General features: G+C 41.3%; 1 pseudogene; it reads right to left on the bottom strand.

Annotated features, from left to right (window-relative positions):
• Positions 1 to 23,464: 23,464 nt before the first annotated feature.
• LOC148121232 (dehydrodolichyl diphosphate synthase complex subunit Nus1 pseudogene) lies at positions 23,465 to 24,291 on the bottom strand (annotated as a pseudogene).
• Positions 24,292 to 25,601: the final 1,310 nt, after the last annotated feature.

Below are 25,601 nucleotides of genomic sequence, written 5' to 3'. Positions count from 1 at the left end.
CTGTGGCCACCAGTGCGATGAGATAATACTTTTGTCCGCGCTGGTGTCCAAAATGCCTTCGAAGCATTTACCATTGACCCAAAGGGGCAGTTTGGGTCGATCTTGAAGGCTAACAACCAAGTAGGCCAAATTCTGTCCTGTTGACCCCATTAATTTATTCTCTGGCCTCTGGTGGATGTCTGCCAGGAGAAGCAGTAATTGAGCTATCCTGTCTCCTTTATTGATGGAAAAAACTCCATTAGGACAAGAGCATAGGGCTTGTATTTCAGCAGTGTGCTGACTATCAACAAGGTGTGGGTGGACAATCAGTCCCTGTAGGGTAAGCGAGCCATGCCCTAAAAGCAGGCCCATGCTTCCAGGGGGCAGGGGCTCAGGCAGCTGCACAGGGACGGGCTGTACCCCCATTTGGGGCATCAATAGGAAGTCGGTGGAGGCACATAAGTCCATTCTTGTTTTGCCTTCGAGGGTCCCTCGATTACTGCCCTGATGAACTTGTTTCCATATTTTTGGGGGCCCTGGGACCAAGGGCCCATCATCCCATTTTTTTGATCATCAGTCTGTGGGTTTCCTAATGGTGGGAGGATCTTGCCATGGACATCCCTAACGGAGCGGCAGAGCTCAGCCCTATGATAACCTTTACCATAGCATGAGCAAAGGGTAGGAGGCACTCTCTCCTTTTCTGATGACCTACAATCCTTTTTTAAATGTCCTGGCTTCCCATATTTAAAGCAAACTCTTTTGTCTGGCCCTGTAAAAGGGCGTTTTTGTGACTGTATGATGGCTGTAGCCAAACCTGCATTTGTCAGGGGTCCTCCTAGTTTTCTACAGACCCTGAGCCAGTCCTGTAACCCTTTATTTTTCCTAGGGACTATAGCGTCACGGCATTCCTGTGTGGCTTGTTCAAAAATGAGCTGCTCAATGAGTGGCGTGGCCATATCAGTATCACCAAAAATGTGTCCTGCTGTCTTAGTCATTCTTGCCATAAAATCTGAAAAAGGCTCCTGAGTCCCTTGTATAATCTTGGTGAGCGGAGTGCTCCCTTCTCCTTTTTTTGACAAGGCTTTTCATGCTCTTATAGCTGTATCGGCTACCTGGCGGTAGGCGCCATAAGGATAGTTTGTCTGGGCAGCGGCGAAGCGCCCTCGCCCGGTCAGGAGGTTAAAGGTCCATTGTTGTTGTTCTGGAGTTAAGGCCTGAGTGTTAGCTCTGGCCTGTTCCTGGGCTGCCTCGTGCCATAGGGCTTTTCATTCCAAATATTGACCCATGCTGACGAGCAACACTTTTGCAACTGTCTCCCAGTCCGCCGGAGTCATGGCAGTTGAGGCCAATCTGTCCAATTGGGCTAAGGTAAAATTAGCAGTCATTTCATACTTTTTGACTGATTCTGCTAACTCTTTTATTTGGTTGTACTCCATAGGCGCATGCACCCGCCCATTTTTCCCTTCGTAAATGGGGAAGGCCAAGTGTAACTTTCTCTTGACCTTGTCAGGGATAAATGAAAAGGTCTTTGGCCCAAGGTGTTCCTCATAAGGAGGCGCCGAAGGGGCAGTTGGGGGAGGGCGCAGCTTATAAGGAGGCAGACGGGCCGTTTGGGATGACCTCATGGCCCTACCGCTGGCTAATTCTGCCTCCTCCTCTGTATCTGGTTCTTTTACCTCGTCTCCTGAGCCAGAACTTTTGTGCTCATTTTCATAGTCATTTTCAATTTGTAGAACTTCGAGCCCCTGCAGAGGATATAAACTATTGTTCTTTCCTTTTTTCTTATTGTTGGTATCAGAAAGCTTTTGACCTTGTAGGTCAATCTTCATCTTTTTTCCCATTCTTATTTCCTTAGAACCATCGGGGGGTCCTTTTTCCTTATTTGGGACTGTCCTTTTTTGTGCGCGCCTAACCTCTCATTGCATTTAGTTTTTGATATGCTATCCTGGACTTCCTCCGCTTTTGCAACAACCGCCTGGCAGGATTCATCTTTTAAGCAATTTCTGGCGAAAAATAAGAGAATTGCTAAAAGAAGTACCAAGGCCTTTACAAAACCTTCCCAATGCGGAAACAAGTCAAGCCCAAAACCGAAAAATCCAGGAATAGTCATATCTCTCTGAGCATGTAGACCTGCAGTTTTGAATCCTCCTTGTGTCCAAGGGGTCTCCGGCAGTGCGAGTAGTGGTCAGAGTTTCAGCACCAGATGTCCCGCGCTACCATCTTGCCCGCAAGAACCATGCGGGACACTAGGATCCTTTTGCAGAAAAGCTTTAATGCTTCTTGAGAGAGAGAGAGCATAAGCTTACATGGTGGAGACCCAGGACGAGGGGAACCCAGCCCTTATGTAGGAAACAGTCCTCGCTTCGGTCGTGTCACTCTTGGATTGGTCCGCTGCCCATTATTTCAGATGATGCCTCGGGAGTAGGTGGGGACACAGTGGTGGGAAGTTACCAAGCACGTGTGCGTTATCTTGTTTACCTGGCAGTGAAACCGGATGTCAGTGCCATCTTGTAATGGAGTATGTGGTTGCAGTCCTCCACAGTGGAGCACATCCATCTGCCAGATTTCATTCCTTTGAGTAACCTCTGGGTTACTCCCTACAGGCAACAGTGGTTGATTATAGAAAGAACAAGTAGGACATCTCTTTATAATCTCCTTAGCTTGTTACCATGTAATGGAAAACTTTTTCTTTAAGCCTTTACAGTTGACGTGATGTTTTTAATGAAATTCTGAGGCCTGCAACATGCTTCCAATCAATAATTAATCAATTTCACTGTTACCTTGTGCTAGAGGGCCAGGCAGACCTGTAGGGGATCGGATCTGTGTTATGTATATAAGGCAAAGCTTATTCCTGATTATGTCTTGCACCTGGATAAACAATGAAGTCAATTCTGTATCATTTTGTATAAATTCAGCAGTTTCAATATGCAAGATAACTCTTTCTGCATATTGTGAATCTGTAACTATTTTAAGGGGTTCTTTAAAATCCCTTAGCACCATAAGAATGGCATATAATTCTGCCTTCTTGACAGAATTATAAGGGCTTTGTTCCACCTTACTCAATTCATCTGATTTGTAACCTGCCTTCCCTGATTTATTAGCATCAGTATAAAATGTATGGGCTGCAGTTATTGGTGCATCACGTACAATTTGAGGAAGAGTCCAAGAGATTCTCTTTATGAGGTTAAGTCTATCACATTTGGGATAGTTGCTATTAATTTCTCCCCCAAAATTAGCACAAGTTCTTTGCCATGGTTCATTGTCTTCCCATAACATTTTATTTCATCAGTAGTAAAAGGCACTATACTTTCTGCTGGATCTAAACCTGCTAGTTGATGAAGTCTCAGTTTACCTTTTATAATTAATTCAGAGAACATTTCCACATAAATTTTTAATTTTTTACTTGGTTTATGTGGTATAAATATCCATTCTAAAATAATATCTTCCCTCTACATTAAAATCCCTGTAGGAGAAATTCTGGAAGGCAATATGACTAGCATACAACAAAGATTTGGGTTCATTCTATCTACATGTGCCTCCTGTAATTTTCCCCCAATCATTGTCAGTTCCTTTTCTGCTTCAGCTGTTAATATTCTGGGACTATTAAAATCTTTAACACCATCTAAAGTTTTGTTTAAATGAACTATTAGATCAGGTGTTATCTCAACAGCTGGTCATAGACTGGAAATGTCTCCTAACAATCTTTGAAAGTCATTAAGAGTCCATAAACGGTCTCTCCTAATTTGTGTTTTTTGTGTCCTAATTTTCTGTAAATCTATTTTGTAACCTAGGAAATTAACAGAATCTCTTCTTTGAATCTTTTCAGGAGCAATTTGGAATCCCCATTTAGGCAAGACGTTCTTTACTTCTTCAAGCATCCTTTCTGAAGTATCTTTATTTGAATCAGATAACAAAATGTCATTCATGTGATAGTAAATTATAGACTTAAAAATTGCTTACGAATTATTTTCAATGTCTGACTTACAAAATATTGGCACAATGTGGGACTATTGAGCATCCCCTGTGGGAGGATAGTCCATTGATAGTGCCTAGTAGGCTGAGAATTATTATAAGTAGGCACTGTAAAGGCAAATTTTTCTCTACCCTTTTCTTGTAAAGGTATAGTAAAAATACAATCTTTCAAATCAGTAACTATAAGAGGCCATCCTTTTGGTAATAGAGAAGGCAAAGGAATTCCAGATTGTAGAGGACCCATAGGTTAAATTACCTTGTTGACAGCTCTTAGATCTGTCACCATTGTCCATTTACCAGATTTCTTTTTACAACAAACACAGATTTTTTTTAATTTATAAAAGTTTATTAATTTATAAAAGTTTCCATTTCTGGCCCTCCTGCCAACACCCTCCCACTCCCCCCAACTCCCTCTCCTCCTCCCTCTCCATCCCTAAGAGCAGTCAGGGTTTTCTGCCCTGTGGGAAGTTCAAGTTCCTCCTCCCTCCCTCCAGGTCCAGGAAGGTGAGCATCCAAATAGACTGGATCCCAAAAATTCAGTATATGCAGAGGAAACAAGTCCCAGTGTCATTGTCAATGACTTCTCAGAAAGACCCTGTGCCAGCCACATTCAGAGAATCCGGCCACATTCAGAGAATCTGGTTGGATCATGTGCTTGTTCAGTCCAAGTCCAACTGGCCTTGGTGAACTCTCATTAGATCAGTCCCCTTGTATCAGTGGGTGAATGCACTCCTCGCGGTCCTGACATCCTTTTCCATGATCTCTCTCCTTCTGCTACTCATTTGGACCTTGGGGGCTCAGTCCAGTGCTCCAATGTGGGTCTCTGCCTCAATCTCCATCCATCAACGGGTGAAGGTTCCCTCTGGTCTTGCCTTCTTTGCTCATGTTCTCTTTCCTTCTGCTTCTCGTTTGGACCTAGGGAGTTAAGTCCAGTGTTCCAATGTGGGTCTCTGACTCTATCTCCATCCATCGCCAGATGAAGGTTCTATGGTGATATGAAAAATATTCATCAGTATGGATATGGGCCAAGGCCAGTTCAGGCACCCTCTCCTCTGTCCAGAGAACAATCTGGGGATCTCTCCTTGGACCTGGGATCCCCTCTATAATCAAGTCTCTTGTAAACCCTAAAATGACTCCCTTAGTTGAGATATATACTTCCCTGCTCCCATATCCATCCTTCCTCCCTCCCCCATCCCAATCCCCTGAGCTTTTCCCATTCCTCCCCTACTCCCTTCTCTCTAACCATCTCCCCTTCCAACAACCCCCACACACCCCCATGCACCCAAGGTTGCCTGACAATCTTGTCTACTTCTAATCTTCAGGAGGATAACTACATGATTTTCTTCAGATTCACCTTCTTATTTAGCTTCTCTAGGATCACAAATTATAGGCTCAAAGACCTTTAATCATGGCTAGAATCCACTTATGAGTGAGTACATACCATATTCCTCTTTTTGGGTCTGGGTTACCTCACTCAGTAAAGCGTTTTCTATGTCCATCCATTTGCATGCAAGATTCAAGATGTCATTGTTTTTTACCGCTGAGTAAAACTCTAATGTATATATGTTCCACACCTTCTTTAACCATTCTTCTATTGAGGGGCACCTAGGTTATTTCCAGGTTCTGGCTATTGCAAATAGTGCTGCTATGAACATAGTTGAACAAATGCTTTTGTGGTATGATAGGGCATCTCTTGGGTATATTCCCAAGAGTGGAATTGCTGGGTCTTGAGGGAAGTTGACTCCCAGTTTCCTGAGAAACCGCCACACTGATTTCCACAGTGGCTGCACAAGTTTGCATTCCCACCAACAATGAATGAGAGTTCCCCTCTCTCCACATCCTCCCCAGCATAGGCTATCATTGGTGTTTTTGAGTTTAGCTAATCTGACCGGTGTAAAATGGTATCTCATAGTTGTTTTGATTTGCATTTCCCTGATCACTAAGGATGTTGAGCATGACCTTAAGTGTCTTTTGGCCATTCGAAGTTCTTCTGTTGAGAATTCTCTGTTCAGATCAGCACCCCATTTTTTAATTGGGTTAATTAGAGTTTTAGTGTCTAGTGTCTTGAGTTCTTTGTATATTTTGGAGATCAGGCCTTTGTCTGATGAGGGGTTGGTGAAGATCTTCTCCCAGTCAGAAGGTAGCCTTTTTGTCTTACTGACAGTGTCCTTTGCTTTACAGAAGCTTCTCAGTTTCAGGAGGTCCCATTTATTCATTGATTCTCTTATTGTCTGTGCTACTGGGGTTCTACCTAGGAAGTGGTCTCTTGTGCCTATGTCTTGTAGACTACTTCCACTTTCTCTTCTACCTGGTTCAAAGTGGTCAGATTAATGTTGAGGTCTTTAATCCATTTGAACTTGAGTTTTGTGCATGGTGATAGATATGGATCTACTTTCATTCTTCTACAGGTTGACATCCAGTTATGCCAGCACCATTTGTTAAAGATGCTTTCCTTCTTCCATTGCATACCTTTAGCTCCCTTGTCGAAAATCAATTGTTCATAGGTTTGTGGGTTAATATCTGGGTTTTCTATTCAATTCCATAGGTTGACTTCTTTGTTCTTATGCCGATACCAAGCTGTTTTCAATACTGTAGCTGTTTATTAAAGTTTGAAGTCAGGGATGGTTATACCTCCAGAAGTTCCTTTATTGTATAAGATTGTTTTGGCTATCCTGTTTTTTTTTGTTTTTCCATATAAAGTTGATTGTTGTTCTCTCAAGCTCTGTGAAGAAGTTTGATGGGATTTTGATGGGGATTGCATTGAATCTATAGATTGCTTTTGGTAGAATTGCCATTTTAACTATGTTGATCCTCCCAATCCAAGAGCAGGGGAGATCTTTCCATTTTCTGGTATCCTCCTCAGTTTCTTTCTTCAAAGACTTAAAGTTCTTGTCAAATAGCTCTTTCACTTCCTTGGTCAGAGTTATCCCAAGATATTTTATGCTATTTGTGGCTATTGTGAAAGGTGAAGTTTCTCTGATTTCCCTCCCTGCTTCTTTATCCTTCGTGTATAGGAGGGCAACTGATGTTTTGGAGGTGATCTTGTACCCTGCCACATTACTAAAGGTGTTTATCAGCTGTAGGAGTTCTTTGGTAGAGTTTTGGGGGTCGCTCATGTATGCTATCATATCGTCTGCAAATAACGAGAGTAGGCACACACTGCAGCCTAGGAGGCAAAAGAGCCATAGAGAAAAAATTACAAACAGGCCTCAAGGCGCGCGGAGCATGAGACCGGGGAACCGGGGTGCCTGGGACTCACAGGGCCCCTGGGGCGGGTCCACGTACTGAACTGGGAGATGAGTATCCCCAAAATGCAGGCCGGGGGAGTGCGGGTGTTGCCACCTTGACCAAGCAGCTGGCAAAACAGCCATGGCACGGGTCTGTTTCCAAGGCAACGGGCTCATGGAGGAGTGCTAAACACAGTCCTGGGAAAGCAGCCTATGGCAAATGACAAGATCTTAAAGACAAAAACTCAGCCACAATAACAAATGCCGTTAGGTCGACAGGCCATGAGCCCGCGGCTTATTGGCGGGCAGTTTCCGCACCTGGGCTTGCTCGGAGGGCATGCCTGGACAACAGAGGCGGACACGAGAGGTGGCGGTGAGGGCCAGGCCTTCGCGGTACAAAAGGATAGTTAAAAATCCGCCCGCCGGAGCTCAGGAGGCAGTCTGCAGACAGAACAGGCCTGTGTCCTGCCCTCCCCGCCATGCAGCGCGGCCTTAGCAGTTTAAAGTTAGAGATTGTAATAGATTCAAAAGTTCCTTAATTTACACAGGATTTTAATATTGCTTAGGCTATCCTGAGTTTTGTCTTTTCTCATAAGGTTAAAATTATTTTATTTAAAAGTCTAAAATTTTCATTATAAATTTAATGGGTGCTTACATTAAATTTATAGATTATTTTCAATAATATTGTCAATTTGGCTATATTGACACTGTCTTCACAAGAGAATAGGAGATCTTTCCATTATCTGATGGCTTAAATTTCTTCAGGTTTTTCAATTGTGTAATTAGAGTTACTCAAAGATATTTTATGGTATTTATGGCTATCTCATTTATCAGATAAACAAAAGAAACACATTTGGGTTATTTTCAGATTCTATATATGATAAAGTAATTCTACTATAAACATGGTTAAACACATGTCCTAGTGACATGGTTAAACATCTTTTATATACAGGCCCAAAAGAGACATAGCTAAGTCTTGGGATGGTTTATTGCCTAATTTTCTAAAAATTTGCCATACTATAATCCAGACTGTGCCAGTTTACATTTCCACCAGTGGTGGAAGAGTTTCTCTTAACATAAGTTGTGAGCAATATTTTTAATCTTGGTTATGTTACAGAGATAAGATAGAGTCTCAGATTCGTTCTGATTTACATTTCTCCAATGGTTAGAGATGTCATATTTAAACATTTTTAAATGTCTTTCAGTCATTTTATGTTCATCTATTAAGAGTTTTCAGTTTAGGTCTATTGCATATATTTTATTTAATTAATTATTCTTTGGAGGACTAATTTCTAGAGTCCTTATGTTTTTAAAGTGGATCAATGACCGATGAGAATTTCCAATTCTGTAGTCTGATATGTCTTGTTGACTGTTCTTTGCTATACGGAAGCTTCTCAGTTCTAAAGATCCTATTAATTATTTCTCTAAATGTTGACAGGAGGCTATTTGCCCCCATAAAAATGACAATTTAAATAATTCTATCCAGTTGTGTGCGTGCTCACGTACTGGATCAGATAATTATTTTCTGCCCCTGGAAAAGTTCCAGGCGAAACTGATTCTAAAAAATGTTTTAAGGTTGGCTATTCAGCCCAATTCATAGGCCTACAGTGGTGGCACAGGCCAATAGGATTTACTCTTTAAAGGCAGAGACCTACAGATCTCTGTAAGTTCAAGACCAGCCTACATCAATACTGGCTGAACTAAATTTTGCTCTGAGTTTTTTTTATCACCTCCAATATACAATGTGGTCCAATTCATGCATTAATTTGGAGAGGAGCCTTGTCTGTCTTTTCTAGAAATGCTGATATCCATTTGGGTACTGCTACATGCTGTGCTGTGCTGTGCATGCTATGGATTCTCCTGCTCAGAGGCCTAAAGGCGAGACAGACACTGACGAGAGAGATCCATCAACACTAACCTGCCAACCAGAGCTGCGGGGTTCATGAGAAGCTGGCTAAAGCGATCCAATGCCTGGACTCCACCTTCCCCTGCTCTCTACCCTTGATCTGTCTGTCATTACTGTGGCGCCAAAGATGGCTGCCAGGTTTTCCTTTTATTTTTTTCTTATCCTGTCAGCTGATTCTGGGCACTATGAGTAACTTCTCAACGCAGGCTAAAATGCCATGGTCGTTCAAATTGAGCTAAATTCACAATTGGATACTGTAGTTAATCTTTACAAACTGGGTATGGGTTTTTGACCTCTGCGGGTCACAAATAGGCTTTTGCTGTTTTTTCTTGGACCCCGAAATACAAAATTTACTAATTGACTGTTATTTAGTCTGGCTAGTTATCCCAGGAGCTCCATTCACCTGTGCTGTAGCCCTACTCAAGGGGCTCATTCTGAGCAGACTTTTCAGGATTGTGCTAAGCACAATCTCCTTTGGGGATGCTTATATATGCTGGAGCGTGACCTTCATGATCTCATGATCTCATGAAGCCGGAGTCAGGACCACTCAGGTCAAGTCCTTTTGGCATTCGCCTTGGAGTATCTTTCAACATAAATCTGGCTAAACTCAATGATATTGACTGGTGAGCCTATGACGAGTAAGGTTTCTGGCAGACTTTCCCCAACCCAAGACAGGATTGTGTTGGACCTAAATACCGTTCCAGAGACGGGTAAGGGGTCATGTCTGATGCCATGCCACCTAAGACAGGCCCTAGTCATCATATTTTATATAAAAGGGGGGCATGTGAGGCCCTGTCTTCCCTGTTCCTTGAGGCCAAAGCACAGGATGCAAGAAATGTTTACACTAACCAGCTTAGCTTCCTCTGCCCATTTCTGCCAGCCCGGAGGGGATTAGTTCAGAACCTTGTTTCTGTCTTTGCTATGGAAATTTCACCTGCTAAGGAGGGTTCTCACAGGCGCCCTGAATCTCCTCCTATCTGTCTGTCAGGGTTCCCAGCTCGGCACCCCCTGCTGAAAGCTCCTGCCACTGGCGCCAAGCAGCTCAACACCTTGATCTCACTACTGGCTGGGAGGGGGCTCTCCACTTCTGGAGCAAAAGTATTTAACCCTGGGTTAAGTTTGAATAAATGGGGCATTCTCCTCTGGAGGATGACTTGAACTCTGTATCTGTGTCATATGTGCCTTGTGTTCAACCCCTAGGATATTAGAGCTCGTGGGAGGTGGGTGGTGATGCTGACCCCGTGGCGTGGAACGACCCCCACAGAGGTTTTCTTCCTCTTTGAATCTCTCATACTGTATATCTCTCTTTTTCTGACCACATGGGTCTTTAATTTGCTAAGGAATATGGAGAAGTTTTTGCCACAACTCTATGGTATTTCAAGGTCCTTGCCAGGAAGCAAGCTGCAACAGTGTGTCCATGATCATCTGCTTGAAAGAGTCAGAGTTTTCCCTGGCAGAACGGCCCAGAAAACCAGCATTTTAAAACAGTACAGCTTTTTTTCCAGCTACTGCTGAAAACCAAAATGCTTTACTCTAGTCTTTCCCATGCTTTCTCGGGTTTTCAGTGGATGCAGTTATCTATGTTGGGTGCCATTCTGTAACATGAGGGCTGGCTTGTTGGGGTTTATGTCTCACCCAGTTCCCCACAGCTGGTAAGTTCCAAAGAAAATCACACAAAGATCTCTGTAAGTTAGAAGCTGATTGGCCCATTAGCTCTGGCTTTTTGTTAATTCTTGTAGCTTATATTAACCCATTATTCAGATCTATGTTAGCCATATGGCTCAGTACCTTTTCCAGCTGAAAGATCACATCCTGCTGCTTTGGTGATCTGGGAAGGGGTGGGAGGAATCAACTTCCTCCTCCCCAGAATTTTCCTGCTCTCCTTGCATCATTTCCACTTCCTGTCTGGTTTCCTGCCTACACCTCCTACCTGGCCAATCAGCATTTATTTAAAGCATTATTGACAAAAAATCTCTTGCCTGTTAGAACTGGAAATGGATAAAATCCGAAAATGGGTAAGTAGAACTGTCAAATCTTGCCAAGACAGAGTAAGATGGTTTTGAAAAAATCTTTTGCCTGTTAAAAATAATCTGTCAGTTATTCTAGGCCTTAGTCAAAATTGGTTGCTTCAGTGCTGCAAACGTGTCTTTGGTGATTGCCCAGGTAGCCAGTTGTCTCTGTGATTTGTTGCATGTTTTGGAAGTTCTTTGATTGCACTTCCTATTTACTCAGGTAACATTATTTCCCTTCTCGGATCTTCTATGGGGCTGAAGACTAGATAATTGTAGCTACTTTCCTCTCATGACCTGGCCAAGTTATTTATTATGCAAGATTTAGGCTAGTTAGGATAGGATATTTGTTCTTATTGTATATAATTTTGAAGTAGGTTTAGAACTGTCTTACTTAAACAAAAGGGGGATGTGCTGTGCGAGCACCTTCCACTCCTTCAGCCAATAGCCGCTGAAATACCAGACCACTGGGGCGTGGTCTATTCTCTTTAAAAAAGAGCAGCAAGCCTTGGCTCGCTCTCTTGGTTCCGGCTCCTGCTTTAGCGACTAGGCCCCTTTGCTGATGGTTGGTGTTTTGTAAGTTTTATCCCCCAAAATAAATACCCCTTTAAAACCTAACTGGTGTGAGATTGTTTCGTGCATTATCAGCATATGCTCCTACACCAAGAATTTGATCTTGGGAAACTTCCACACGTTGTGCTTTTCCTTGCTGTTCCATATATTTGGATTCTTCTTTGAAATAAATTCCAAACATCAAGGAAGGTCCATCATCTAATACTGTAGACACTAACTGAGAGAAATCATGGGGAGTAGCTCTGACATTAGAAGCCCAAGTCCTTATCATATCCTTAACAAATGCAGAGTGCAAGCCATAATTAATGACAGTTTGCTTAATTCCTTTTAGATCATCCATTCCTATTGGTGTCCATCTAGCTTCTTTGACTCCTTTGAACCTTTAGAAGTTGATGCTTTGTCAGAGTAAATTACAGGGTATGACGCTAAAACCCTGGGTAAACCAGTTCTGACAGCCAGTGGTGACACTGTATCCTGTCTTTGTGCCTTCTTACTCTGTTCACCAGCTCCAGTAATTTCTTCAGTCATTTCAAATCTTTTTATCATTGTCTCTCTTAAAGCCTGAATCTCCTGACCTGCATGTGTTTCTAGTGATTTCACTAAGGTATCAATTTTTTGGTTCCCATTCTGCACCTGTGATTCCAAGGTTTTAATTTTTTCCTTCAAAGGTAACATGTCCTCCTTGAACTTTTCTTGTATATCATGTAGATTCCCATCCTGGAGGTACATTCTGTCTGTTACTTTATCAAAACTTTGTGATAACGTCTGAACGTCATATTCAACAGCCTGAACTCTTTCAGGTAACTTCCTCTTACCCTTGGGTATGCAGTCCATTTTGCCTATCATAGTATCCACTTGTTCAGATAACCTCTGATTTTCAATAATTTTAATCCTTTCAACTAGCCGACCATTATTGATCTGTAAAGATTGTATCGTTCTTTGGAGTGCCATATTCTTCCTTAATGATAGAATATGGAAAAGAAAACTGAAACCTAGTAAACAGCAAATTGAGGTACCCCCATAGTCATATAAACCTTGCATGATATAATCCATGGTATTAGTAAAGAAAGCAGTAAAAATTGCATTGGAAATGAAAACTGCCATATTACCTGTTATCCAGCAGGTGGCACTGTTGTCGAGTCACGACTAGAACCACTGCAAAGGTGACAGAAACGGGATCCTGTTTCAGTGTTAGCCTTAGTGTTTGTTAAAAACTGGGAAATATGAGTTGCTCAACAAAGTAAATGTAATTAAATCAATTTCATACATGGGACCAGAAACCCAGAATCCATGGGTAGAGAAGAGCAACCCGGAAGCCGCATATGCCTCCACGTAATAGAGTCACCCCAAGAGGTTGTAGCTTTTGGCAATCGCTTGTGCTCTGATTAGCGCCACTTAAGCACTGTGCTTGCCAGGGAGATTTAAAAACGACTCAAAAGAGAGCAAACCAGGTGGACAGAGACTGTCTGGGCCTGTGGAGCCCAGGAGGCAAGGAGTTTAAATCCACATGGGGAAGCAAACTATAGTGTATGGGGGGAATTGAAGCCAATCTGAGGCATGTAAAGAGAAAATATAAAGAATTGCAGCAAGAAAAGTCACTGTGTAATAGTTTATATTGAACTGTTGGCTCCACACACAGGGCACAGGCCATGGCTGAGGGAGGGTACATGCCAAGCCCAGCTGGCGGCAGGCAGCCAAGTGGGGGGGGTTTCTAAAACCAAATGTTTGGGTGCCAGATGAAGGCATAAGTCACCAAAAATCCCACACCAGTTTGGAATTATGATTAATAGAATGGTTATTTATTTAAAGGGGGAAAACTTACAGATCACTGTCCCAGACAACAGTCTTCTTTATGATCAGGAAAGGAGTCTACGAGCCAGAAACAAGAGAGTGAGTGGAGGGCTGCTGCTGCGTTTCTAAAGAGAGAGAAAGAGACCATGCCCCAGTGGGCTGGTATCTCAGAGGCTACTGGCTGAAGGAGGAGAAGGAGCTCCCGCACCACATGCACAATAAATATCTCAGTAAAATTTGTTTCACAGAGTCTCAAATTCTCAAAGAGCACATGTTCACAGAGGAACCTTGTAGAGCAGTGGCTTTGCTAATCTACTATTAAACTCTGAGCTTGTGCCTACATTAGCAACATTTCATTATAGTTAAAAAATACAATTAGCTTGAAAAGTGAAAACTACTTCTCCAGCTCAAAGATTTGTAGACTTAGTCTATGGTTTGCTAGGACAGTGTCTCTTAAACATGCAACAGTCCAGGATGTCAAAGGAATTTGAAAAGTGGCGTGGTTATTACTCCATGACTGGAATGTGAAATGGAAATCAGAAAAAGGCAAGGGTTTCCACACTCTCTTTTTCAGGTGTGTCATAGATGTTCTAGAATTGCCCTCTAGTCCTTACTGTTTACTACCAACTTCTAGAACCAAAGTTGAGCACCCAGCATTATGTAGCTAGGCTTGGGAGGAGAGTCCACAGACAGAACACAGTGAAGCCTTAAGCACAGAAGCATCTATGAGTAAATAGAAGTGTACCATCATGTATAAGGCTACATCTACATGACAGAGAATTCACAATGTCACCATGCGAAAGAATGCCTTTGCTCAGTCACAGAGACTCTGATTAGCTCATTGGATGAAAAGATGTGTTTGAAACCCAGCTTTTTAAGTCAAACACAGAGAACAATCTTCAATAGCAAAAATGAATTTCATAAGCTGAGCAATATATAAACTAATAATTAATATAATTCATGCTAGTTTGCAATGTAAATTACATCAGTGTTCAAATGTAACTGCAAGAATTTGAGAAGAATAATAGGAAGAGAAAAGTGGTGAAGGGAAGAATTGTCCTACATGAGGGGAAAGTTCTCCGCACTGAAGAATTGAATGTGCAGGACAAGGAGAATATGATCCTGGGACTTTATCTTCCAGGTTAAGAAAGCTGAAGATAGAAGTCTGGATCAGGTTAAGCTGCATTACTGTGAATGTGAGCTGTGAGGTGACTGAGAAGGCACATGCTGGCTACACACACACACACACACACACACACACACAGAGAGAGAGAGAGAGAGAGAGAGAGAGAGAGAGAGAGAGAGAGAGAGAAAGAGAGAGAAAGAACTGACTTGTGTGCCCAAGACATGGTGGCAACTGTATCCTACTTCAGTGGTCTTGTGTAAAGATGGAACAGAGAGACAGGATAATTCCCAAAGGCCATAAGCCTGACAGCCTGTTGATCACAGGCTCTTTATCAAAAAGAATGGGAAATGAAGAACTACAATCCAGGATTCTCCTCTGAACTCTGTAGACACACTGTTTAATGCTCCATGAATGTATATTAGTTTGTGGATTACAAATTGGAATTGGATAAATGTGGGGGATCCTCCCTCGAAAACTGACTATCCTGCACTCAGGAGGAATTTGTTGCCTGTAAATAAAATTCTGGACCAGGTTATGGTCTAATGCTAACAGAAGAGCCAAATGAGTTTTCCTTGCCTGGAATGCATGCTCATATTTGTTGTCCAATTCCAGGTCTTCTTTGGCAGCCATGTTGTTGGAAAATCACAGGTTAAGCTTCTATGTCATTTCTAGGAAATGAATTTTCTGTTCTTTTGGCACTTGTTATCATTCTGCCTGTCCTTTCCACAAGGTTTCCCAAGCCATAGGTGCAGTAGACACTTTGAGCATTTATTAATTCGACCTATGCACCATTAGGGAATGCTCATCTTCTGTTCTCACACCAGGTATGGTTTTCTGCAGTGATCATCTGTTTCAAAGTCGAGTTTCTTTGGTGAGTCATGAGTGTTATACTTATCTGTCTGTACAAGGAAACTATTTAATGTCATTAGAAATTGTTCAGGATTAAAAAGAAAACCCTAATTTTAAAGGCCTAGGTAGCTAAATGGAGAATTTTATTGCATCTCTCTGTAATAAGAGGTGGAATGTGTCTTTTCTTCTGAATAAACATGAAATTTTTACTCATAGAAACAGCAAACACAAAGAAAATAACATTCCATTTTTATGAATGAATAAAAGTATCCTCATATGAGCAAGAATTCTGAGTCCTCTTCCAAGGACCTACTAAAAAATAGTAGTAAAAAATCCTTCCTTTCTGAGCATTACATGGTGAAAACAAAATTATATACCATACATCACCAATCTATCTTAGCATGAAAGATATGACAGCCAGCAACAGCCAGGCTGATATTGTTTTAGTTCTTTGACCTCAATGAGTCCCTTCCTCAACTATTAAAAGTGTGCCTTTCTAAACTTTAAATCGTTCCCCAAGATTTTCTACCTCAAAGTCATTTACAGAAACTTCTTAACCTAATATTACTCACAATATATATCCCAAAGTTCTTTCTAATGGTGGTGGTTGGATCACTAATCTGCTTCAACAGCAATGCTTGGGAAAAGTCAATCAATATTATCATAAGTATCAATAACACTGCCCAGTGAATGGCTAAAACCCCCTTGATAGTATTCATACAACTCCTAGATTATGACGGATGTGGTGAACGTGAGTACAATATGGAGAAGTGTTCTCGGTAACAGCATGAGGTCCTCAAGACAAGTAGTCAATAGGGCTCTACCTCTCAAAGGCTTTTTCAGGCATGAGCTTGCTGACTGCCAAGCCATGTTCCATGAGCTGCTTGCTGCTTTCCCTGTATGGTCCTTGTCATCCATTGGTTGAAGATACTTTTATTTATCCTGTGTATCATTCTGGATGGTTGATAAAATATCAAATTCTCATAGATGTGTGGATTTATGTCTGTGACATTAATTCAATTCTGTTGATAAAAGTATTTGTTTTTATGACAATACCATGATGTTTTTATTAACATAACCCCGAAGTACAGCTTAAAATCACAGATGGTGACATCTATAGAAGGTCTTTTATTTTTCAGTATTGTTTTACCTATTCTGGGTTTGTTGTGTTTCCATGTGAAGGTGAATCTTTTCCTGTAAAGATCTGTAAAGAATTTTAATTGGAATTATGGTGAATCTGTAGATTGCTTTGGGTAAGATGGCTATTTTTCCTGTTAATCCTACCTATCCATGAACATGGGAGATGTTTTATTCTTCTAATATCATCTCCAATTACTTTCTTCAAAGTCTTGAAATTGTTGTCATAAAAATCTTTCCCTTTTTGCTTATAGTTACACCAGTATATCTTATATTTTGTGCTGCTATTATAAAGGGTGCCATTTTCCTGATTTCTCTCTTAATCCATTTGTAATTTGTATGTAGGAGAAATAATGATTTTTAAAAGTTCACCTTTTATTCAGACATTTACCTGAAGGTGTTTGTCATATCTAGGATTTCTCTGATAGAATCTCTGGTAGACAGAGACTATTAACAATTAAATCAGAAATGATAGAAGGACATAATAACAGACACCAAAATCCAGACAATCATCAGGGCATTCTTCAAAAAGCTGTGCAATTGTGGTCCACCAAATTATAAAATCTAAAATTAATGGATAACATTCTCAATAGTTATTAACACCAAAGTTAAATCAATGGCAGGCAAATAATTTAAATAGACCTATAATCCCTAGTGAAATAGAAACAGTCATCAAAGTCCACAACCAAAAGTATCTGAGGGCCAGAGGATACCAACACACAAGAAATCTAGAGTTTGTAAGATCAGTTAACACCAACACTCCTCAAATTATTCCACAAAATTGAAATAGAACAGACACTGTACAATTAATGTTATATGTCCAGAGTTACCCTGATACCCAAAACCACACAAAGATCCACAAAAGAAACAATTGCTGAACAGTTTTCTCTTTAAACATTGAGGCAGAAATAATCAATAAAATATTCACAAACTTAATTCAAGAAAACATCAAGAAGACCAATTAGTGTTTAAGAAAACATTTCATTGTGTTTTTGTTATTATTTGTTTGATTGTGAAGCAGAGCGTTGTTAGGTAGCTCTGGCTCCTGGTATTTGTTATGCAACTGTGGCAGGCCTTGAACTCGTGACTATCCTGTTTCAGCCTCTGAATACTGACTTATAGATATGTGTTATCACAAATGGTCATTACCTAAGCCCCAGTCCTGGGAATTGAACCCAGTGCCTTCAGCATAGTAGGCAGGCATTCTATTTCCGGGCAATATTCAAGCTAGTTTATATTTAATGTAAAAAGTATTCTAATGATTTATTAGGTTCTAAATACTAAACATAAAATTGGATTTGGGAGCATAAGTAATGATGGTGGTAAGACAAATAATAGTGAACAATTACAACAGACAGATTTACTATAATAAATATTCCTCCCATTTGTGTATTTGAAGGATCTTGGATTTGTTAATACCACCTACTAATTGGGCTTGTGACACTGGTCCAGACAAAGTGAGCCCTATTTACTGGGCAACGTTTGGAGGACGGGAAGAGTGGATGGAAACATTACTGCAGAATGGTTACAGCCCAGATGTGCAGGTGTGCTTGGTCTTTGGATTCAGTTCTCCTCAGTGCATGGCTTTCCAAAAGGAGTAAGTATATTTGTTACATTTTGCTTATATTTAATTCCCAAGTGACTTTTCTTCATAGTAAAACTTGGTATATTTCTTCATACTAAGTTGCTAATCTAGAAAAGGCCTGCTTCAGGATATATTGTTCAATCTAGCAGAAGTGAGGTTGATAACACCAGGTTATTTACCTTTTCTTTTTGAACCTGCATTATACTTTTAATATAACAATGTTAGGAAATACTTTAAACAAATTACCACAAATACTTAGGCCTACTCTGATGTCTTTGAAACAATTCAAGATTCAAAATTGTACCTAACAAGTAAGGCAGTAACTGCTTCAGGTATTTTAAGTATAAAACGTTTAACTTATCTATCTATCTATCTATCTATCTATCTATCTATCTATCTATCTATCTATCTATTTACTATTTTATAACTCTTTCAATAAAACCTTGGTTTCAGACAGTTTTTTTTATTAATTTATAAAAGTTTCCATTTCTGCCCCTCCTCCCAAAACCCTCCCACTTTCCCCACTCCCTCTTCTCCTCCCTCTCCAGCCCTAAGAGCAGTCAGGGTTTCCTGTCCTGTGGGAAGTTCAAGTTCCTCCCCCCTCCCTCCAGGTCTAGGAAGGTGAGCATCCAAACAGACTAGGATCCCAAAAATCCAGTACATTCAGAGGAAACAAGTCCCAGTGCCCTTATCAATGGCTTCTCAGATAGACCCCATGCCAGTCATATTCAGAGAATCCGGTCACATTCAGAGAATCCGGTTTGATCACATGCTCGTTCAGTCCCAGTCCAGCTGTCCTTGGTGAACTCTCATTAGATCAGTCCCCTTGTATCAGTGGGTGAACGCACTCCTCATGGTCCTACCTTTCTTGTTCATGTTCTCCCTCTTTCTGTTTCTCATTTGGACCTTGGGGGATCAGTCCAGTGCTCCAATGTGGGTCTCTGTCTCAATCTCCATCCATCATCAGGTGAAGGTTCCCTCTGATCTTGCCTTCCCTGCCCACGTTCTCCCTCCTTCTGTTTCTCATTTGGATCTAGGGAGTTAAGTCCAGTGTTCCAATGTGGGTCTCTGTCTCTATCTCCATCCATCGCCAGATGAAGGTTCTATGGTGATATGCAAAATATTCATCAGTATGGTTATGGGCCAAGGCCAGTTTAGGCACCCTCTCCTCTGCTGTCCAGGGAACAATCTGGGGAGCTCTCCTTGGACCTGGGAACTCCTCTAGAATCAAGTCTCTTGTAAAACCAAAAATGGCTCCCTTAGTTGAGATATATACTTCCCTGCTCCCATATCCATCCTTCCTCCCCCCATCCCAATCCCCCAAGCTTTCCCCAATCCTCTCCTACTCCCTTCTCTCTAACCCTCTCCCCTTTCATATACCCTCCACCCCTCCACTCCCTGTGCACCCAAGGTTGCCTGGTACTCTTGTCTACTTCTAATCTCCAGGAGGATAACTACATGATTTTCTTCAGGTTCACCTTCTCATTTAGCTTCTCTAGGATCATGAATAATAGGCTCAAAGACCTTTAATTATGGCTAGAATCCACTTATAAGTGAGTACATACCATATTCCTCTTTTTGTGTCTGGGTTACCTCACTCAGTAAAGCGTTTTCTATTTCCATCCATTTGCATGCAAAATTCAAGATGTCATTGTTTTTTTACCGCTGAGTAAAACTCTAATGTGTATATGTTCCACACCTTCTTTAACCATTCTTCTATTGAGGGGCACCTAGGTTGTTTCCAGGTGATGGAGGAAGGTTATCTGTCTATTGTGTTACTTTCATTGGTTAATAAAGAGACTGCCTTGGCCCTCTGATAGGACAGAAAATTAGGTAGGCGGAGTAAGCAGAACAGAATGCTGGGAATAAGGGAAATGAGGCAGATGCCATGGAGCCAGCCACCAGGTCAGACATGCTGAATCTTTTCCGGTAAGCCACCACCTCGTGGTGCTACACAGATTATTATAAATGGGTTAATCAAGATGTGAGAGTTAGTCAGTAACTAACTCTCTGTCAGGGCCAGGCAGTTCTTGAATGAATACAATTTGTGTATTGTTATTTCCAGGGCTAAGCTAGCCGTGTGGGAGCCGGGCGGGATGGAAAGTGGGCCTGCCCACAGCTCCTCAGTACATCCAGGTTCTGGCTATTACAAATAGTGCTCCTATGAACATAGTTGAACAAATGCTTTTGTGGTGTGATAGGGAATCTCTTGGGTATATTCCCAAGAGTGGAATTGCTGGGTCCTGAGGGAGGTTGACTCCCAGTTTCCTGAGAAACCGCCAGAATGATTTCCAAAGTGGCTGCACATGTTTGCATTTCTACCAACAATGGATGAGTGTTCCCCTTAATCCACATCCTCTCCAGCGTAGGCTATTATTGGTGTTATTGAGTTTAGCTAATCTGACCGGTGTAAAATGGTATCTCATAGTTGTTTTGATTTGTATTTCCCTGATCGCTAAGGATGTTGAGCATGACCGTAAGTGTCTTTTGGCCATTCGAAGTTCTTCTGTTGAGAATTCTCTGTTCAGATCAGTACCCCATTTTTTAAATGGGCTAATTAGAGTTTTAGTGTCTAGTGTCTTGAGTTCTTTGTATATTTTGGAGATCAGATCTTTGTCTGATGAAGGGTTGGTGAAGATCTTCTCCCAGTCCGAAGGTAGCCTTTTTGTCTTACTGACAGTGTCCTTTGCTTTACAGAAGCTTCTCAGTTTCAGTAGGTTCCATTTATTCATTGTTTCTCTTATTGTCTGTGCTACTGGGGTTCTACCTAGGAAGTGGTCTCCTGTGCCTATGTCTTGTAGACTACTTCCACTTTCTCTTCTACCTGGTTCAAAGTGGTCAGATTAATGTTGAGGTCTTTAATCCATTTGGACTTGATTTTTGTGCATGGTGACAGATATGGATCTACTTTCATTCTTCTACAGGTTGACATCCTGTTATGCCAGCACCATTTGTTAAAGATGCTTTACTTCTTCCATTGCATACCCTTAGCTCCCTTGTCGAAAATCAAGTGTTCATAGGTTTGTGGGTTAATATCTGTGTCTTCTATTCGATTCCATAGGTCGACTTCTCTGCTGTTATGCCAATACCAAGCTGTTTTCAATACTGTAGCTGTGTAATAGAGTTTGAAGTCAGGGGTGGTTATACCTCCAGAAGTTCCTTTATTGTATAAGATTGTTTTGGCTATCCTGTTTTTTTTGCTTTTCCATATAAAATTGATTATTGTTCTCTCAAGGTCTGTGAAGAATTTTGATGGGATTTTGATGGGATTGCATTAAATCTATAGATTGCTTTTGGTAGAATTGCCATTTTTACTATGTTGATTCTCCCAATCCAAGAGCAGGGGAGGTCTTTCCATTTTCTGGTATCCTTTTCAATTTCTCTCTTCAAAGTCTTAAAGTTCTTGTCAAATAGGTCTTTCACTTCCTTGGTTAGAGTTATCCCAAGATATTTTATGCTACTTGTGGCTATTGTGAAAGGTGATGTTTCTCTGATTTCCTTCCCTGCTTCTTTATCCCTTGTGTATAGGAGGGCAAGTGATTTTTGGGAGTTGATCTTGTACCCTGCCACAGTACTAAAGGTGTTTATCAGTTGTAGGAGTTCTTTGGTAGAGTTTTTGGGGTCGCTATGTACACTATCATATCATCTGCAAATAACGAGAGTTTAACTTCTTCCGTTCCAATTCGAATCCCCTTGATCTCCTTATGTTGTCGTATTGCTATTGCTAGAACTTCAAGCACTATATTGAAGAGATATGGGGAGAGTGGACATCCTTGTCATGTTCCTGATTTCAATGGAATGGCTTTGAGTTTCTCTCCATTCAGTTTGATGCTAGCTCTCGGCTTGCTGTAAATAGCTTTTATTATATTTAGGTATGATCCTTGTGTCCCCAATCTCTCCAACACCTTTATCATAAAGGGATGTTGAATTTTGTTAAATGGTTTTTCAGCATCTAATGAAATGTTCATATGGGTTTTTTTCTCTCAGTTTATTTATATGATGGATTACATTGATAGATTTGCGTATGTTGAACCAGCCCTGCATCTCTGGGATGAAGCCTACTTGATCATAATGGATAATTTTTCTAATGTGTTCTTGGATTCGGTTTGCCAGGATTTTATTGAGAATTTTTACGTTGAAATTTTTACGTCGATGTTCATGAGTGAGATTGGCCTGTAATTCTTTTTCTTGGTTGTGTCTTTGTGTGGTTTTAGTATCAGGGTAACGGTAGCTTCATAAAAAAAAGTTTGGCAATGACTCTTCTGTTTCTATATTGTGAAATACATTAAGGAGTATAGGTATTAGCACTTCTTGGAAGTTCTGGTAGAATTCTGCATTGAAACCATCTGGTCCTGGGCTTTTTTTGGTAGGGAGGTTTTTGATAACAACTTCTAATTCTTCGCGACTAACAAGTCTGTTTAGATTGTTCACCTGGTCTTAATTTAACTTTGGTAAATGGTACTTATCTAAAAACCAGTCCATTTGTTGTACATTTTCCAACTAGTGGCATATAAACTTTCGTAGTAAGATCTAATGATTCTCTGAATTTCCTCTGTGTCTGTTGTTATGTCCCCCTTTTCATTTCTGATCTTATTAATTTGAGTGTTCTCTCTCTGTCATTTGATTAGTTTGTCTAGGGGTTTGTCAATCTTGTTGATTTTCTCCAAGAACCAACTTTTTGTTTTGTTGATTCTTTGTATTCTTTTCTGTGTTTCTATTTTTTTGGTTTCAGCCCTCAGTTTGATTATTTCCAATCTTCTACTCCTCCTTCTACTCCTCCTCCATGTACTTTTTAATGTACCTGGGTATTTTGCCTGCATGTAGCCTATGCACTACTTTGACACAATGTCCGCAGAGACCAGAAAAGGGAACTGGAGTTGCAGATCATTTTTAGCTGCTATGCTGGGAATCGAACCTGGTCCTCTGGTTTAGCAGTCAGTCCCCTTAACTGTTGAGCCATCTCTCTGGCCCCAGTACTCTTACTTTTGACTGGCCTGAAATTTAGAAGTAGAAACTCTCAGTGAGGACAACCTACATCTCTTGACAATCTGTTCCTGGCTTCTTTCATTCTCTTCAGTTTAGCATATTCTGTAGCCTCCTCTTACTGTCTTAGTGTCTTGTTCCTTCAGAGCAATATGTTGACATTTATGCTATAGGACACTTGGATAACAAAAGCCTGAATCATGGGGGCCTTGGTCCTGGGTTTCTTAATTTTTTTTAGGTGAGTACAAGGTTTTATAGGTACTTTATGAACATCAGAATCAATTGGGTTCTTTTCTCCAAAAGCCTGATGTCATATTACATGAACCGCTACTTTCCCAGGCACTGTTCACAAGCTGTGTTCTGACAAAGGGCGAAGAAATTGTCCTCATAGCTGGTGTTTTGGTGAGAAGACAAGAGACAATCTCAGTCAATCTGATTTGCCAGGAAAGAAAGCCTAAGATGCTGTCCACAGGATCAAACTTCCATACTAACTCAGGGTCAGGGAAACCATGTGAACTAAGTAAGTCTTCTAGCAGATCTACATCTAAATCTCTGAGTGTCCTCTGCTGCTGAGCAAAAGTCCTGAGCAGCTCTCCGAATATCTGCTTTTCCATTTTCCGGGGACAGCACCTTCACTGCTGAAGAGCAATTTAAAACTTGGTCGTCTTTGTCATTACTACTTGCAAATTCTGGTGATTATTTGGAACAATCTCAGCCCAAAAGTTCCTGTTGTTGTTTCAAAATTTTATCCATCAATCAGACACTAATGTAGAGATCCCCAAGGCCATACACCGCACCACTGAGGCTCACGGTGTCTGAGAAGCGGGGCTCGTGCTCCTCCTTGGTGACCACCAGGCCCATGTGCAGTAGCAGCTTGTGCAGAGACCCGCCCTCGGAAGACCAGCACGGCCTGGGTGGGATGGCAGCCAGCCTGGGTCCCAGTGAGGGTGCAGGTGATGATCCTGGCTCCTGCCAATGGCCAGGGCTTGCTGAGCGTGAAGCCGAGCGGCGCTAGGACGGCAGTGGAGGCAGCGCAACAGCAGCTCCTCCAGATTCAGTTCCAGGGGAAGCAAAGGCAGAGCCAGGAGGTGAGCACTGTGCAGGCATAGCAGCACGTGCAGCACACGCCACACCAGCTCCCACAGCCCGGTCATACTCCCGTGGCACGCGGGCACCGTCTCCTCCCTCCGTCCCACATCCCCGTGCCCGAGCCCCTCACCACTGCCAACTCCTCACCTAGCCCTCCCGCTGCCATCTTCCTCTCACCTCCTAGTCTTTTTATTTATGGCTTCCTGACAACAAATTGGTGACATCTTCTTTGAAAGATTGAACAGTTTTCAGATTCTACTTGTTCTTTTTTGTCCCGACCACCTAGTAATGGTAATATCTGTCAGTTCAGGAATATCACTTCAGTAGCCCCAATACATCCCTAATTAATTGGTGCTTTCTATCCCCAGTTCTCCTTGGAACCCCACCCCTGACTCCTGTGGCCATAGATGCTATCATTTTAATGCTGCAGAAGTGGCTACAAGCATACTACAAATTTCATTGACTTTCTTGAACTCAGTGTTAAGCATAGCTAGCTGTAATATAACTTAACTCTCTCCAAACATTTTCACTGGCCCAGCCAGATGACTAGATAAAAACACTTGTCACCAAGTCTGACAACCTGAGTTTTCTTTCATGTAAGTATCATATTTTTGTCTATTTCTAACATGAAACACCATAGTGGTGAAGAATAACCTTCAGAAATTTTTTTAGATAGAAAGATTATCTTTATTAATGACCCAAACCGTATTTCTTTAGATACAGGAGTTTTGAACTCAAATACTTAGAAGAATACAAGTTAAGATTGCATTATATGCAATTCATTACCAGTAACACATTGCAAAGCAAACAGCTTGGAAAAGGGGAAAAGTTAGGGGAGTGAGGGAGGGAAAAATAAAAGAAGGGAATTAAGTTGACCAAGTGAAAATTTTTTCTTTTCTTAAATTCTTGGGAACTAGGAAGTCCTTGCAAGCACAGCTCGTTTCTGCAGGTTATTTGCCAAAATTATACAAAATGGAACCCAAACAGAGAATCCCTTAAGAACCTGGAGAGGTACAACATGAAGGGCTACAATTATCCAGTAGCAAGCAGTCCTGCCTTCCATCAACAGAGCTTCCTCCTCAGTTCCTAAGCAAAAGTGGAATGAAAATATCTTTCCTGTGATTGTTGGAGTATGTTTTGTCATTTTTTTATTTCCTGATAAGTCTTCATTTTACTGAAACTGGAAACTAAAGATTTTTATGTAACTATGCTGTTTTCAGTTTTTCCTTATATGTTTGTATATTAAAGAATTAAGAATTAAGGGAGGTGACTCAGCCTTTGCCTACAAGCCTGATGATTGGGACCCACATGACAGGAGAGACCCAGTTCCCCCAACTTACCATACACAGACACACATGAGTTTTTTAAATTGGGA

This window comes from Myodes glareolus, chromosome 8, assembly GCF_982192425.1.
Source record: "Myodes glareolus chromosome 8, mMyoGla1.1, whole genome shotgun sequence".
NCBI classification, from domain to species: Eukaryota; Metazoa; Chordata; class Mammalia; order Rodentia; family Cricetidae; genus Myodes; species Myodes glareolus.
The sequence above is the reverse complement of the archived record's forward strand: the minus strand, read 5'-3'. Positions and strand labels throughout refer to the sequence as shown.